The sequence below is a fragment of the Rhipicephalus microplus genome, chromosome X (assembly GCF_043290135.1).
Source record: "Rhipicephalus microplus isolate Deutch F79 chromosome X, USDA_Rmic, whole genome shotgun sequence".
In the NCBI taxonomy this organism is placed as follows: domain Eukaryota; kingdom Metazoa; phylum Arthropoda; class Arachnida; order Ixodida; family Ixodidae; genus Rhipicephalus; species Rhipicephalus microplus.
In genome coordinates this window covers 305,527,792-305,541,264 of record NC_134710.1, presented here as the reverse complement: position 1 = coordinate 305,541,264, position 13,473 = coordinate 305,527,792, and the positions used below count along the sequence as shown (strand labels likewise).

At 48.5% G+C, this 13,473-nt stretch overlaps 1 protein-coding gene across 1 annotated transcript in view; it reads left to right on the top strand.

Annotated features, from left to right (window-relative positions):
* The window catches only part of LOC119162130 (eukaryotic translation initiation factor 4E-like), a 39,244-nt gene that overhangs the window by 25,228 nt on the left and 543 nt on the right, over nt 1-13,473 (top strand). The gene's annotated exons all lie outside the window — the stretch shown is intronic.

The following is a 13,473-nucleotide window of genomic DNA, read 5'->3' as shown; positions in this document are numbered from 1 at the left end:
TTTTTCAAGCCTAAAGCGATTCCTTTGGAGCCTGTAAAAAACCTAAGCATAGCAGCTATTTTTGTGCTAAACAGTTTTTGACGTTTAACTACTTGTATATTTTGTGTATTCAATGCGTTAGTTGTTTGTTCAGCATAGATAATTGTGATAATTCATAATGAAGGACACGCTGAATTACTTGAGAGAATAACCAAAAATACCCCCCTTTCTGACAGTGCAAAGATGGACGTCATCAGCTTGCCACTAGTTATGTAAAAATCCCACGGTAAACGCTTTCTGCTGAAAAAGAAGTGGGTTCTGACTGCCTCCTTTGCTAATTTCAGTACGATCCCTCAATAAAATTGGCAGGACTCACTAAAAGGCTTGTGATTGCAAAGTTTTATACGAGGGTGTTAGAAAAGTATCCAACCTATTTTTTTTTGCGAGCACCTGATGGATTCAAAACAAGCGCACTTGCTTCAGCTGAACTTTTTGCTCATGCGTTCATTTTTTCCCGCCTGCCAATAGCTTCTATTGCTAGGACAAATTGTTTCAGAGAGGTAGTGTGCACTGCTCTCATTGTTTTTTTATTGTAAGAAAAATTACGAAGCGACTGGAGCACCATTAGAGCATCAAGTCTTGCCATAAACTAGGTGACAGCCAATCAAAACCCATTGGTTAGATCAAGACTGCTTTCGGTGACCAGGTTATGAGCCACACACAGATTAAAGAGTGGTACAGCCAGTTTAAAAACTGCCACGCATAGGTGAAGAGCGAGTCTCGATCCGGTCGGCCATCAACACGCCGAAATGACCAGGTCAATTCCGAAGTGAATTCTGCGGCGATGCAGGACTGTCATGTGACTACCCAGGAAATTGCAGAAGAGGTGGGCATCAGCATTTTCTCTGCATTTTCCATTATGACCGAAGATATAGCCATGAAGAGAGTTGCTACGAAATTCATCCCGAAACTGCTCTCGGTTGAGCAAAAGCAACTTCGTGTTGAAGTGTCACAGGACATGCTGGATATCACAAGCAGGGACCTAAGCTTCATGAACACCATAATCACTAGAGACGAGTATTTGGTGTGCACGTACGACCCGGAAACCAATTCCCTGTTATTACAATGAAAGCATCCCACATCAATAAGACCAAAGAAGGCCCGCCAAGTGCGCAGCATCGTCAAAGTGATGCTGAGTGCTTTCTTTGAGTCCCGTGGTGTGACACACCATGAGTACGCACCACATGGTCGATCACAAAAGCGTACTGCAGGGATGTCCTTCATCCCTGCAGTGCTGTGCAGCGCAAGAGACCAGAGTTGTGGTCAACTGGACTGGGCAATCCATGACGACAAATGTCCTGCACAACCCTTAAAATCGGTTCAGACTTTTTTGGCTAAAAGGCAGACTCATGTAGTTCATTGCGTCTCTTTATCCTTATATCGCCCCCTGTGACTTGGTTTTTGCACAAACTCAAGAGGACATTGAAAGCGGAGGGATTTCAGATAAGGGAAGACATTACGGCTGTAACAACAGCTGAGCGAAACTCCATCCTGAAAGAGGCCTTCTTAGAATGCCTCCAACAATGGCAGAACTACTGGGAGAAGTGTGTTGTTTCCAAAGGGGACTACTTTGAGTGGGATCAGCTTTTCAACGCTCCATTTATGCCAGTTTTTCTTCTTCCACTAAAAGTCAGATACCTTTCTTAAAGACCTTGTATATAGTCAATCATGTCGTGACGCTAAAACAAATTTGATTCATGTGAATCAAAATGGCCTAGTCTTAAAGGATATTCTTTTATTAGACAATGCAAATTAAAAAAATGAGCAGTAATGCCTCAGTCATTTTTGCACACATACTTTGTCGAGGTGTAAATACTTTGTTGGAATCTAAACGACATTGGCAAAACAAATTAACAAACTTGTTGAATAACTTTTAAATTAGTGACTTTAGGGCATTTGTTTTGTAAGAGAAAGTTGTAGTCTGTGCCAACTTTTATAATCCATCATTACGGCATTCATGGCATACCCTATAGAAGTCGAAAAAATTGTGCATATTTTGAAATATTCATAATCGAACATTATGGGGGAAATTTTAAGCGATTGTGCTTGGCATAACGTTTGTTGCACGAGGTGAGTGCTACACATGACAAGGATGCGATGAATTTCGAGTGAAAGCACTGCAAAGCAGAATATGGTCAGAAAAGTCAGCAAGCATTCTGAAATACACGAGTAGACCGCTTATTATCAGGTGTCAAGTTGTGCATACCTGTTTCAATTTATAAACAGACGCAAAATAGTATTTAACCTGTCAGTAAGAAGTGACACAGTGGCTGCCACCCAGTTTTACGCTTCAGAGGGAAGAAAATGCATCCGTGGCTTCTTCCCACCCACTACACATATCAAATATGCCTAACCAATTACAACTTACCCAAATTTCAATTATTCTGCAATTCTTCTACTTTCCAGTTTTATGGTAACTTCACAGAGAAAGAAAGGGTTGAAATTGCGTTTTTTTCACACAGATATCATTTACATAAGCAGAGGTTTAAGAGCTGCACCGTTTGCAACATTGTCGCTCAAACTTGTCTACCGCTTGCATTCTGTGCTGACCCACCTCTGTTGCTCCAAACTCTCATGTCAGCACCCTACTGGATTGGAGCACCTGAATTCAGTTGCTTGGTGCCCCATGCATACATTGTGCCTGAAATATTGCTTCTTCAGTTTTATTGTAACATTTATAGTTGCGGTATATTCAAGGCTGTGATCACTCAAGCAAATGCTACGAACTTTGATCGCAAGGTCCCGAGAGCTGGTGCCTGTGCAATCACTGCATGCAACAGGGTGATTAGCTCATAAACCCTTCTACGTGCAGCGCTCTCAATGCCAAGAGACTGTGCTATAAGAGGATATCTTCAGCAATTTGTATGATTACGTGATATGGAATTGAAGAGAGTTACCTTCCAGCCATATAACATAAAATTTGTTGATAGCACAATGATTGTTCTGCTCTTGCGCTGAAACTGTTTTGCATACAGTCGATTACAGATATATCGAACTCGAAGGGGATCGCAAATTAATTCGATATATAAAAAATTCCAAATAAAAACAGGCCACGAGAGCTTATTTGTAGTGGATAAACGCCGACAATAGGTGCCATCAAGAATGACAACGAATTCCGCATACGCGCCGCAACAGAATGATTTATTTGTGTGAAAGAAATTGATTATCTTGGCCAACTTTCTTGTTTTTGAAATGTTGAAGACACTAGTCTCAATCATATTAAGGCTGTCCGTGTGCAACTGCTCGGTTCCTTTCATGTGGCCGATACTACGGCGACTGGCGCCGAATGCTGTCGCCACTTCAGTGGCGGAGTACACGCCTGTAGCCAGAACCTCGTCCGGACGATGCTCTTCGTCACATGAGCTGTCGGCCAAGCCATCCTGGATCTCTGTGACCACGGCTACTATGTCCTCGTGAGCGAGGCTCACAACGACCTGGACACTGCATTCCGCTTCCACAAAATTGTCCGCAGACACCTAGTGTGGAACTCCTGCCAAGAAGCGGGACGACATTTGGCGAAACGCGTCCTTTATGCACTCAACGTCATCGTCTTCACCGGTTTCTGCAAGTTCCGGCGTCTCCAAGCCTGCCTTGCGGAAGCACCTGACCGCTGTGTCCATCTTCACGCCTCACCAGGCGTTGAATTTCTCCGCGGGCGAAAACTTCACGGAGATTTTCGGCCACTTCTTCGTCATCCACAACTGGATGTCATGGCTGCTGACAGCTTCGCTTTCGCCAGAAATGGTTTTGACAACGATGTTGTAGCGCTGCTTAACTCGGAGAGAAGACCCGGTGTTGTCGGCGAAATTGTTTTACCCAGTGCAGCGGCAGATCATTTTGCCTTGGCGATGAGCATCGGAGACATCCACCGAAATGTTCTGTGCCACTCTTCTATAAACACTAGGCATAGAGAGCCTTTTCTACATTCCTGTGGGCAGGAGCGCGCACATGACAGGCTCCCGACGTTTGCTGCTCCACAGCCTTTGACTTGAAGTCTGCTTTGTTCTTCAACAAAGTACTCTGCGTGCTCTGTGGTATCCCAAGGTCGTCCGCGACAGTCGAACATTTCTCGCCCGCCTCAACACGCTGAATAGCCTTCAACTTTATCGCAAAGTCACGCGTCTTGCACTTCCTGATGCTGGCCATAGCTAATCGAGAAGTCGACAATTCGAGGAGTCCGCAGCGGCTTTGAACACCATACCCACAAATGAGAAACGCTGCACATGCGGTGGTACATAGGCAAAGCGACAAAGGAATCAACAAAGCGCTCGCGAGATGATGGCCACCTGCAAGGGCAACAGCAAAAGTCGCGAACTGTGGTTGGCTGATCAAACTCGCAAAACAGCAAGAAAAAAATAAAAAAAGGCAAAAGAAGCAGAACGTCGGTTCTTTCATTCCTGCTCTCCAAGCTGGCGTGCACGCGGTGAAAGCCTGAAAGGGACAAAAACGAAAAAATAAGGGGAAGAAATCCGTTCCGCAGGGTAAAGACTGTGCAGTCTGTGTCCTCTCGCCCCTATCTTTTTTTCAAGCGTTTCGGGTTTTTTTCGTAGACGTGGTGCTTCGTTTTTTTCGCAGACCGGGTGCTTCGAGTGCCAAAGCGCACCTTCCAAATTGCGTTGGGAGCTGCACTGCCATGAAGATCGCGGGGCTTGGCGAGTTCCGAAGCGCGCCTTTCAACTCGCGCTGCGTTCGATATATATGAAGGCGGGTAAAAATATCTTCGATATAAACGTGCGAATTTTCAATACTTTAACGAAGGAAGTTCAAGGAAATATTTAAGACTTCGATGTACCTGAAAATTTTATAATATATTTGGGTTCGATGTATCCATGTTCAACTATATATATATCTTCATGGCAGTGTTCAACAAAAGTAATAAGAAAGATGGTGGCATAAGGTTCCCGAAACAGCCTAGTACATAAAGACAGGTGCACAGGATTGCTCATGAAGTGCACGTGCATAATCTCGTTCATTTCGCCAATATGTTCCGTTCACTCATAGAGTCGACTGTTGTTTCTACATATATCCAAACAAAGTCAGTTGCACCCCAAGGGGTCAGCAACGAATGCGATAGCAACAGATTGTAATTTTATATGGAGTGTGGCTGACGGTGAACTCTTTTAGATCTGATGTGGTGGGCGTAACTCTACGAAACGCTGGTGTAAAAGAATATAACCGCAACAGGAAATACTAACATTTTTTTCTTACTCTCTCCGCGATTAGAGCACATCACGTGGCAGATAATGAGAGCGGCCCGCTGATAGCTGGCGAAATAACGCACGTGCCACTGATCACGACCCCGCCCTAGAAGCAATCTTTACAGTTGCTCCTTTAGCAATGTCCCTTTCCCCTCACACGTCTTTCCATGTTTGTTCAAAACCGGCCTGGCCTTTCCTCTCTGCTTCGACAGTAGGCCTCTTGAGTGGGGTGATGTTTTTGTATGCGCCCTCGTAGCAATTAAAATGGGCCACCTCGTTTACTCGTAGTTATTTCTTTATTCACTTGTAATTTTGCACTGAGAATTGTCATTTTGGTGGGTTTTAGGTTTACAGGGGGCAGATGCCTTGTCAGGCTTTTATGCCTTTCAGCCGGTTCCCTTGGCAATGTGTACTTCCTTAACTTCTGCGGAAATAAATTTCAATTCTATTCAATATCTGCTCCAGTGGCGTTCGTCACCCCCGTTTGCGCGCTTTTACCTCCCGATAAGGTATGTTCTCAGTTTTAACTTTTTCTGGCACATGATGGTAACGGGCAAAACCCGTAAATTGTGTCCACATAACTGCTACGCCAATAATCAGGCTATTGCACAATTCAGCTTGGTGTTTGAAAATGTGGCATTGTACAAAAGTTGCTTCACAAGTACTGTGGTTTGGGGCTACGTATGAGCTGAACGTTCCGACTGCTCCAAACTTCCTCGAAAAGGCATTTATAATGGCTACAAGGCTGACCTAAAATGTCAATCTCTATGCTCCAACCTGCGACCAAAGGCCCTTTTACTCTATCCCTGAACTGCTCTCAAAACCATGTACCCTGTTCCATCCCTGAATAAAGTATACTTGTGCAAAACAACTAGTGTGTTGGCTGTCATAAAATATTTATGAAGAATCTTAATTTCTGAAAAACGTCATGGCATGCAAAATATCGTGTATTGATTTCAGTAAAAAATAATGGCTGGATACAATTGCACAACTTATCTCCCAGAAAATGGCGGCACGTTACTATAAATGCTGATAAAAAGTGATCTTGATCAACATACAGCTTTCTAGACTCGTGTCCAGCCTGTCCAGAACTGGATTGATCAGGGGATATGCATGGCGTTACAAGAAAGGCAGGAAAGCCCAAACGAAATGTGAAAGAGATTGTGTGAGCGTGTATATATAAAAACAGTTGTTAACAGCCGCTAGTATGATGAAGACATACTGAAGAGATATGCGTATACAACAGCTTACGCCTGGGCATCCAGCCACGTTGTTCAGACCTTGAACTAGTACACGACAAACCACAATAGCGTCTACTAACTGGTGGATGTGGTTTGTTGTAACCATAGTAAAACTCTTCGTAAAAAAAGCACAGGAAAGGTATGGTGTGAAGGCCTCCACGAGGCAAGACTTGCCGTGTATTCGCAAGAGGTGTATTGTGATTGCAAACAATCGGTGAGTGGAGATATGGAACTTGAAAGGTAACGTCGATTTTCTCTTTTCACTCAAGTTTTTGAACTTGAATGATGTTTAGTTTTTTCGCATTCTTATCGGCACTCAGTCCTACAAAAGGCTTAAAAGGAGGACAAAAAACGTTAAAGGGCCTCTTAAACACTGTGGCTTTATACCTCACAAGTTTCGAGGCTGTACAGGAGCAGGGTTGAATAAATGCCTGTGATGTGTTGCCTTTATTCATCTAGTAAACAAAAAATAGTCATGCAAACAACGGCACAAAAAGAGCGGTTGCTGAAAAGTGTCTTTGTTGAACGTGCCTACATCCTCAGAGGTGAATCCTTACAAACTAGCTGTACTTTTTTATTCATGCTACCAATGTTTGTACTCTGGTCGAAGTAAGCATTATAATGTTTGGTTATAATTTCATTGAGCACCATGCAAACATGCAAAGTCTCCTCCGTAGACTTCTGCTGGTATTAGTGCACCACCTTTTAGCAGAATTCCCACTCCACCCAATTGGAGAGGGCGTTCTGCTGAAACTGATGCTTACGGGGTTCTTGTATCGACAAGTTTATACCCATGCACTTTCAAATGAATTGAGGACACAACTTTCAAGGTAAGCACTTGGGATGATTCACATATGTGCGCAGATTTTTGATGTGCGCATAAACGTCAGTTAGAATCACATTGCGATTATCAGTCGTGTAAATATTGCCGCGAACCATGCATTGGGTTTGTTTATTTGTGTTTTGATTTTTCGGCCTGGCTGCGCCGGCCTGTGCTATCGCCGTTTTCACAGCGTTTCGAACAAACGCTACCACAGCGTTTCGAACAAGCGCTATCGAACAACGCTTCAGGCGTTGTTCGATAGAAACAACGCTTCAAGCGTTGTTTGTTAGAAGTGCTGTTCGAACGAACAGCGTTTCTAACAAACGCTATCACGGCGTTCCCGATACAATTCGACTATTCGAGAAACCCTCGCGCCGAGGGATATAAATTCCCGCACAGCCGAAGCCGCGTAATTCGATCGCCGACGCTCACTAGCGTGCCCGTCGTTTTGCTGTCCGCTGCTTCGCCGCCTGTGTATTTTTTTCAGTTGTTAGGGGAGCACAGGTTCGCTCCAATAAACTTGTTTTCCTCATAGACAACTGCGTCGTCCTTTGCTACGTGACATCTGGTGGAGGTGCGGGGTACATGAACCCTAAGCCATTGCCAAGCCGACAAGCACGCCCAACTCGTGTCAGCCGCTGACAGCAAGGCCTTCAGCCAGAGTTTGGACTGCTCCCGGATAAAAAAAGAAAAGAAGACGTAAAAACCACGATGATCAACGCAGGCACCATGACCAGTGCTACCAAACCTCCCGTCGTTCTGCAACAACCTCGTGAGCCCCCATCATTCCGAGGATCTCCTGGTGAAGACCCGGAAGAGTGGCTGGAGAAGCTGGAGCGCATCCGCATCTTTAACAGGTGGGATGACGAAGAAACGTTTCGTCATGTCTTCTTTTATTTGGAGGATGCAGCTCGAACGTGGTTTGAGAACCATGAAGGCTCCCTAACCGACTGGACTGTCTTTAAGAGCGAATTCCTCAAAACATTCGCTACGGTTGTGCGGAAAGAACGAGCCGCCCTTTTGTTGGAGACGCGAATGCAACACCCTAGCGAAGGTGTTGTACTGTTCGCTGAGGAGATGAAGATGCTGTTCCGGAGAGCTGACCCCGAAATGGCAGAAGAGAAGAAGGTGCGCTTTCTGATGCGGGGAGTTAAACAAGAGCTCTTCGCTGGACTCATCCGCAACCCCCCTAAGACCGTCGCTGAGTTCGTCACCGAGGCTTCGATGATCGAGAGGACCTTGAATATGCGTTCGCGGCAATACGATAGACCACTCAACACCCTTTCGGTGAACCCGGTAAACGCCCCTGGATTGGCGACGGAAGACTTGCGGGAGACCATCCGCGCCGTCGTTCGCGAGGAACTGAGGAAATTGTTCCCAGCAACGCCGCAGCCCCAAGTCACCTCCCTCACTGACGTCGTCCGCGAGGAGGTTCAGCATGCACTGAGGAATTCCACACCGTCGGAAGCATCTTGCGAACCACAAGCGATGACCTACTCCGCTGCTGCTCGTCGACCCCGACCCGTCCCAACCCGTTATCAAGAGGCCCCGCCGTACCGCCGCCCAATGTCGCCCGCCCGACCCCCTGTAACCCGAAACCAGGAGCCCAGGAAGACCGAGGTGTGGCGAACGCCAGATAATCGTCCGCTGTGCTACCACTGCGGAGAGGCCGACCACGTCTACCGCCGCTGCCCGTACAAGAGGCTGGGTTTGGTGGGTTCTCCGTCGACGCGCCCCGCCCGCGAACCGGCCAGCGCCCATTTGAGATCGAAGAATACCTGTCGAACACCAGCCGTGGACCATCCCGTTTCGACCGTTCGCCGTCGCCCTACCCGTACCAATCCCCCAACCGTCGCAGCCATGCTGACTTCGCCCGTGGAAGGTCCCCCAGCCCACGAGGGGGAAACCAAAAGCAGCAACTTCTGGAGGTGAAGTTGCACAACGGCGAGAAAATGAAAACCCTCCAACAACGCAAGACCGTGACTCACGACATGCCCTCATCCTGACGACCCGACGACACCTTAACGAGACCCCCGAAAACGACGACAGCTGCGCTGCGCGACGCGCACCCGAACTGACGAAGCCTGCCACTGAGAAGACGACGATGACGACGCATAGTGCCCGACCATCAACACGTGCAAGCCGCGATACGACGCCCCGACGCACCCGAAATTTGAGGAAAGCGGCATCCCACGTCCAGTTGTCCATCGACGGCATTGACGTAGTCGCCCTCATCGACACGGGAGCTGACTACTCGGTCATGAGCGGGTCATTCGCGTCCAAGCTAAAGAAAGTTACGACCAGATGGGACGGTCCGCACATGCGCACAGCAGGAGGCCACCTCGTGACCCCAAGTGGAATGTGCACATCACGCGTCACCATAGACGGCACTACGTACCCTTCGGAGTTCGTCATTTTTGCCTAACTGCTCCCGCGACGTAACTCTCGGAATGGACATTTTGACAGACAATGGCGCAATAATTGATCTGCAGACCAGGTCGATAACGTTTTCTTCCGATCACTCCACGATGCCGCAGCCGAACCTCGGACACCGTGCTGCTGTAAGGATGGCCGACGATCACGTCACCCTGCCACCCCACGCAAGCTTGATGATCGCCGTCTATTGTGAAGGTGCTGCTCCTGACGTCGACGCTATCGTGGAGACTGACCAAAGGTTGCTTCTAGACCGCGGTGTGTCTGTCGCAAGAGGCATTGCGTGGTTTAAGCAACGCAGATCCCACGTTTTGGTCACCAATTTCACCAAGGAGTACCAGCATCTAAACAAGGGCGCTGCAATTGCGTTCCTCGAAGAAACGCAAGAAGTGAGTCAAGTGATCGCGGTCGCCACCTTTGAACGCGCACGCGCAGATGCTTCCAGGCTACCACATCCTTTCGACGTGAACCCGGCGCTGTCGCAAGAAAATCGGGACAGATTACTGGAGCTGCTCCGTCGCTACAGCGCGTGTTTTTCCTCGAACTCGAAGTTACGTCAGACACCTTTGGCAAAGCACCGGATAATAACCGAAGATGGAGCTCGACCTACCAGACAGTCACCGTACCGCGTTTCTTCACACGAGCGCGAAGCCATCCGGACTCAAGTAGATGACATGCTCAGCGACAACTTAATACAGCCATGAAAAAGTCCGTGGGTTGCGCTGGTTGTACTCGTGAAGAAAAAAGATGGCACTTTAAGATTCTGCGTTGACTACCGGAGACTAAACAAAATCACCAAAAAGGACGTGTACCCCCTGCCACGAATCGACGATGCCCTCGACCACCTCTGCCAGGCCAAGTACTTCTCATCCATGGATCTGAAGACCGGCTACTGGCAAATTGAAGTGGACGAGAGACCGAGAAAAGACTGCATTTATAACCCCAGACGGTCTATACGAGTTCAAGGTGATGCCATTTGGGCTGTGCACGGCACCCGCAACGTTTCAGAGATTCATGGACACTGTGCTAGCAGGCCTCAAGTGGCACACTTGCCTCGTATACCCGGACGACGTTGTCGTATTCACCCGGACTTTCGACGAACACCTCACAAGGTCGGAATCTGCACTCGAGGCCATTCGTACGTCGGGGTTAACGCTGAAGCCTGAGAAGTGCCGTTTCGCGTACGAGGAACTCAAGGTCTTGGGTCACGTCGTGAACGCCGCGGGAGTCCTACCTAACCCGGCAAAAACATCAGCCATTGTGAACTTCCCAAGGCCGAAAGATAAGAAGGGTGTGCGAAAGTTTCTCGGACTGTGCGCATACTACCGGCACTTCGTCGCAAACTTCGCACGCATTGCAGAGCCACTCATGCGCCTGACGAAAGAAAGCACCCCTTTCAGCTGGGAAAACGACCAAGAAAAGGCATTCTGCGAGCTGCAACAACGCCTGCAAAACCCGCCCGTGCTCGCTCATTTCGACGAAAACGCCGAAACGGAAATGCACACGGACGCCAGTGATATCGGTTTGGGTGCCGTCCTCGTCCAAAAGCAGAGCGGTTACGAAAAGGTAATCGCCTATGCAAGCCGTGGTCTGTCGAAGGAGGAGAGAAACTACTCTGCCTCCGAGAAAGAGTGCCTGGCTATCATATGGGCCATTTCAAAATTTTGCCCATACGTCTATGGTAGACCGTTTAAAGTTGTGACAGACCATTATGCGCTGTGTTGGCTCGCCAATTTGAAGGACCCCTCTGGCCGTCTTGGGTGGTGGAGCTTGCGCCTGCAAGAGTTTGACGTTACAATATTCTACAAATCCAGCAGGAAACACTCCGACGCCGACTGCCTGTCCCGCGCCCCCGTCGACCCACCACCACAGGACTCCGATGAAGACAGCGCGTTCTTCGGAGTCGTGACAGAGAGCGACCTAGCCGCCCAGCAGCGTGCCGACCCTGACCTCCGCGCCATGATCTACTACCTCGAAGGACGCAACGTCGCCGTGCCTAGGGCGTTCAAGCGCAACTTACCAGCATTCAGCCTCAAAAAATCCATCCTAGTGAAGAAGAATTTCAACCCCGGAACGAGAACGAATTATCTACTTGTCATCCCCGCAGACCTTCACGACGAAATTTGGGAAGCGTGCCACGACGACCCGTCTTCCGGACATCTCGGAACAGCTCGCACGATTACAAAAATCAAGGCGAAACACTTCTGGCCCCGCCTTACATCCGACGTCACCCACTACGTCCGGAGCTGCCGTGACTGCCAGCGACGGACGAAAAACACCACCGACGAGACCAGCTGGATTTCTGCAGCTGATCGCCGTCCCAACGAGGCCCTTCCAACAAATCGGAATGGACCTTCTGGGCCCGTTCCCTACATCCCGATCCGCGAACAAAGGGATTGTCGTAGCGACAGTCTACATGACGCGCTACGCAGAGACCACCACTCTTCCTAGGGGAACTGCACAAGAAGTTGCAAAGTTCTTTATTAACCAAATTGTGCTGCGGCATGGAGCCCCTGAGGTCCTAATCACGGACCACGGAACGACCTTCACTGCGGAGCTCATGCAAGGAATCTTACGCTACAGCAACACAGATTACCAAAGAACGACGGCGTACCACCCCCAAACGAATGAACTAACGGAACGGCTCAATACCACAATCGCGGATATGCTGTCTATGTACGTCGACGTTGAGCATAAGACGTGGGACGAAGCCCTCCCGTACGTCACGTTTGCGTACAACACGGCTATTCAAGAAACCACGCAGATGACACCGTTTGAGCTCGTCTACGGAAGACGGCCGACTACGATGCTCGACGCCATGCTTCCGCACGTAGAAGACGACGACCTCAACGCCGACGTCCAAGGATACCTCCAACGTGCGGCGGAGGCCCGCCAGCTCGCTGGAGCTCGTATAACGGACCAGCAACTGGTGGATGCCGGACGCTACAATCTCCGACGCCGAGACGCTGAGTACCATCCTGGAGATCGTGTGTGGGTTTGGACTCCCATTCGATGACGTGGACTCAGTGAGAAACTTCTACGACGCTATTTTGGACCCTACCAGATTCTGCGACGTGTTGGCGAACTAACGTATGAAGTGATCCCCGATGGGGACTCCCGTATATCACGACGACGCACGCGGCCCGAAGTCGTCCATGTGGTTCACTTAAAACCTTTCTACGGACGATAGAACTTTTAATTTGTGTGGACTGTCCCTTATGTTAGCATCGGGTCGATGCACTCTTAGAGGGGGGGGGGGTAATGCCGCGAATCATGCATTGGGTTTGTTTATTTGTGTTTTGTTTTTTTGGCCTGGCTGCGCCGGCCTTTGCTATCGCTGTTTTCACAGCGTTTCGAACAAACGCTATCGAACAGCGCTTCAAGCGTTGTTTGTTAGAAACGCTGTTCGAACGAACAGCGTTTCTAACAAACGTTATCACGGCGTTCCCGATACAATTCGACTATTCGAGAAACCCTCGTGTCGAGGGATATAAATTCCCGCACAGCCGATGCCACGTCATTCGATCGCCGACGCTCACTAGCGTGCCCGTCGTTTTGCTGGCCGCTGCTTCGCCGCCTGTGTATTTTTTTCAGTTGTTAAGGGAGCACAGCTTCGCTCCAATAAACTTGTTTTCCTCATAGACAACTGCGTCGTCCTTTGCTGCGTGACAATATTGAACATAGGCTAAACATAATGGTCTGCAGTCTAATACAACGGTGTAGCGGTTATGGTGCTTGA